This window comes from Nicotiana attenuata, unplaced genomic scaffold (assembly GCF_001879085.1).
Source record: "Nicotiana attenuata strain UT unplaced genomic scaffold, NIATTr2, whole genome shotgun sequence".
In the NCBI taxonomy this organism is placed as follows: Eukaryota; Viridiplantae; Streptophyta; class Magnoliopsida; order Solanales; family Solanaceae; genus Nicotiana; species Nicotiana attenuata.
Window position 1 is genome coordinate 217,301 of NW_017671453.1, and position 4,607 is coordinate 221,907.

The following is a 4,607-nucleotide window of genomic DNA, read 5'->3' on the forward strand; positions in this document are numbered from 1 at the left end:
CTCGTTCTTCATTGTTGGAGCGTATCCGTGATCGGCAGTTTGATGATCCCCATTTGTGTGTCCTGAGAGACACGGTGCAGCGTGGAGGTGCCACGAAGGTGACCTTAGATGATGATGGTGTTTTGAGATTGCAGGGGCGAGTTTGTGTGCCCAATGTCGATGGGATTCGAGAGTTGATCTTAGCGGAGGCCCATAGTTCTCGGTATTCTATTCACCCGGGCGCCGCGAAGATGTATCAGGACTTGCGGCAGCATTATTGGTGGCGTAGAATGAAGAAAGATATTTTTGCATATGTGGCTCGATGTTTGAACTGTCAGCAGGTTAGGTATGAGCATCAGAGGCCTGGTGGTTTGTTTCAAAGGATTGAGCTTCCCGAGTGGAAGTGGGAGAGGAATACTATGTATTTTGTTACTGGACTTTTGATGACTCGGAAGAAGTTTGATGCTATTTGGGTCATTGTTGATAGGCTGAACAAGTCAGCGCATTTTATTCCTGTTGCAGCCACTTATTCATCGGAGAGGTTAGCTGAGATCTACATCCGAGAGATTGTTCGCCTTCATAGGGTGCCGGTATCTATCATTTCGGACCGGGGTACGCAGTTTACCTCGCGCTTCTGGAGAGCAGTTCAGCAGGAGTTGGGCACCTAGGTTCAGTTGAGCACAGCATTCCATCCTCAGACGGACGGCCAGTCCGAGAGGACTATTCAGATATTGGAGGATATGCTCCGACCCTGTGTCATTGATTTTGGAGGCTCGTGGGACCAGTTTTTGCCCTTAGCAGAGTTCTCCTACAACAACATCTACCAGTCCAGCATTCAGATGGCTCCATATGAGGCGTTGTATGGTAGGCGATGTCGGTCTCCAGTCGGATGGTTTGACCGGGAGAGGCTCGGTTATTGGGTACAGATTTAGTTCAGGAGGCCTTGGATAAGGTCAAGATCATTAAGGACAGGCTTCGTTCGGCTCAGTCGCGACAAAAGAGTTATGCGGATCGTAAGGTTCGAGATGTAGCTTTCATGGTTGGTGAGCGGGTCTTGCTCCGAGTGTCGCCTATGAAGGGCGTGATGAGATTTGGGAAGAAGGGCAAGCTTAGCCCTAGGTTCATTGGTCCATTTGAGATTCTCGATCGTGTGGGAGAGGTGGCTTACAGACTTGCCTTGCCGCCCAGCTTGTCAGCCGTGCATCCAGTGTTTCATGTGTCCATGCTTCGGAGGTATCACGGCGATCCAGCCCACCTGTTAGATTTCAGCATTGTCTAGTTGGACAAGGATCTGTCTTACGAGGAGGATCCGGTAGCTATTCTAGACCGGTAGGTTCGATGTTGAGCTCAAAGAGTTTTCCTTCAGTGCGTGTCAAGTGGAGAGGTCAGCCTCCTGAGGCATCGACCTGGGAGTCCGAGTCTGATATGCGGAGCCGTTATCCTCATCTATTTCCCGACTCAGGTACTTCTTTCTTTTGTCCATTCGAGGACGAACGGTTGTTTTAGAGGTGGAGAATGTGACGACCCAAAGGGTCATCACCGGATTTCTCTCTTTTTCCGTGCTTTCGAGGCCTTGAAAACCTCACCTTTACCTACCTCGATTTGCGTGCGCAGTCCAGGCGCGTAGCCGGAAAGATTATATGTTAAATTCTGTGAAAAATTTCAAAATGTGGCTTTAAAATAATTAAAGTTGACTTCGGTCAACATTTTTGGTCAACGGACCCGGACCCGTGATTTGACGGTCCCGGAGGGTCCGTAGAAAAATATGGGACTCGGGCATGTGCCCGGAGTCGAAATCCCATGTCTAGAACCCGAGGAAAAGAATTTTTCTGTGAAATTGTTCTCTGGAATTATTAAGGAAAATGGAAATGAAAATTGATTAAAAGACTATGGTATCAGGCTCGTATTTTGGTTCCGACGCCCAGAACAAGTCTTAAATATGTGTTAAGCGCTTTCTGTAAAGTTTGGTCGAAATCGGACGTCATTTGACGTGTTTCGGACCTAAATATCTAAAGTTTGAAGTTTATGAAGTTAGAATGAAAAATGATGATTTTGGGGTTTGATTCAACGATAATGATGTCGTTTTGGCGATTTGATCGCACGGATGAGTCCGTAGGATGATTTTGAGTTTATATGTATGTTCAGCTTGGAGCCCCGAGGGCTCGGGTGAGTTTCGAGTAGGTCCCGGGAGGTCTTAGGCTAGAAAGATCAGATGGTTGCAGGTTCAGGGAGTTGCAGGCCCCCACCGCGCCCGCGGTCGATTCCGCGCGGTCCACGCTGGAAGCCGCGCGGCCGCGGTGCATTCTTGCGCGGTCCGCGTGGTTAGATTCAGAGGGCCAGTGGTGCAAGTCGACCAGCACGGCCGCGTACCAAAATAGTACGGTCCGCGCTGGGTGGGTTCAGAGAGGGTAGATTACCAGCTTCTCAGCGCGGCCACGGTGCACTTTTGCGCGGTCCGCGCTGATCCTTTCAGAGGGGTATATAAGGTCGGGATTTTCAGTTATTTTTCACTTTTTCAAAAAACCCAAAACACAAGAGGCGATTTTTCAAACAATTCTTCTTCTCCAAAACGATTGGTGAGTGATTTCTAACTCAGTTTCTTTACTCCTTAACATCTTTAAACATAATTTTAAACCTCAAAACAAAGATTTTAATGGGGAAATTGGGAATTTAGGGTAGAACCTAGGTTTTCTAAAATTGGGGGTTTTCGACCTCAATTCGAGGTCCGATTCCAAGATAACTTACATATTTGAGTTCATGGGGGAATGGGTGATCGGGGTTTGGTTCGAACCTCGGGTTTTGACCACGTAGGCCCGGGGGCGTTTTGGGAAATTTTGAGTAAAACCTTGGGAAATTCACTTCTCATGCATTCAAATTTATTCGATTAGCATTTGTTGATACATTCAAGTAATTTGTGATTAGATTCGAGCGGTTTGGTGGTGAATTCGAAGGGTAAAGCTATACTAGAGGCTTGAGTTGAGTTTGGAGCATTCGAGGTAAGTGTTTGATCTATCTTTGGCACGAGGTAACAGGATTTTGAGTGTTGTTTGCTAATTGCTAAATGTTGAGTACGGTGTATAGGCATGGTGACGAGTATCTATACACCGGCGTCTAGCATGACCGTGGGTCCTTGTATGTACTTATCCTGATATTGTTATGACTCTTCCATGTTAATGATGAATTCTATGCAATCTGAAGAGTATGAGGACTAATTATGAATTGTAAATTCTTTGGAGCGTTGGTTCGAACGATAAAAAGACTATTGAGTAAGAAATGAAAGAAATAGAAAGAGATATGATTAATCCCTTGCCGGGATGGTTTGAGTATATTGATTATCTCCCTTGCCGGGATGTGAAAGTATTATTGTTGCTCCCTTGCCGGGATTTAGCTGTTAATTGTGTAATTCTCTTGCCGGGACATTTCTTATTATTTTTTCCATCCCCTCGCCCCGTTTGGTTATGATTACTGTTTGGGTGAGGAAGAGCCATAATGCACAAAGGGTCATTCCGTGCCATGTTTTGATTATATTTGCACGTAGGGTCATTCCGTGCCATGATTTGAGAGTATGAGAGGGAAAGCCGAAGGTTGATGCCGTGCACTTTACTTGATTACTTTTGGTGAGGATGAGAGTAAAAGCACGAAGGTTGATGCCGTGCAACTGTTGACTTTCCTGCTCTCATTAATTATTGTTATTGCCCTGTTGCTTGCTTAAATTGTTGACTTTATATCCGGACTGTATTTCCCCCCATAGTATGCTCCCCTCCCTCTTAACTGTTTAATTTCTTTGTTCTTTCCTTTTATTACATATATATATATATATATATATATATATATATATATATATTCAACTGCACAGGTTGGTTTGGTAGTCCTGTCTAGCCTCGTCACTACTTCGCCGGGCTTAGGCCAGGCACTTACCAGCACATTATCTCCCTTGCCGGGATGTGAAAGTATTGTTGTTGCTCCCTTGCCGGGATTTAGCTGTTAATTGTGTAATTCCCTTGTCGGGAAATTTCTTATTATTTGTTCGTCCCCTCGCCCCGTTTGGTTGTGATTACTGTTTGGGTGAGGAAGAGCGATAATGTACGAAGGGTCATTCCGTGCCATGTTTTGATTATACTTGCACGAAGGGTCATTCAGTGCCATGTTTTGATTATATTTGCACGAAGGGTCATTCCATGCCATGTTTTGATTATATTTGCACGAAGGGTCATTCCGTGCCATGATTTGAGAGTATGAGAGTGAAGGAACGAAGGTTGATGCCGTGCACTTTACTTGATTACTTTTGGTGAGGATGAGAGTAAAAGCATGAAGGTTAATGCCGTGCAACTGTTGACTTTCCTGCTCTCATTAATTATTGTTACTGCCCTGTTGCTTACTTAAATTGTTGACTTTATATCCGAAGTGTATTTCCCCCCATAGTATGCTCCCCACCCTCTTAACTGTTTAATTTCTTCGTTCTTCCCTTTTATTGCATATATATATATATATGTATATATTGAACTGCACAGGTTGGTTTGGTAGTCCTGTCTAGCCTCGTCACTACTTCGCCGGGGTTAGGCCAGGCACTTACCAGCACATGGGTCGGTTGTGCTGATGCTACTACTTTGTGCTCTTTCGCCAGATCA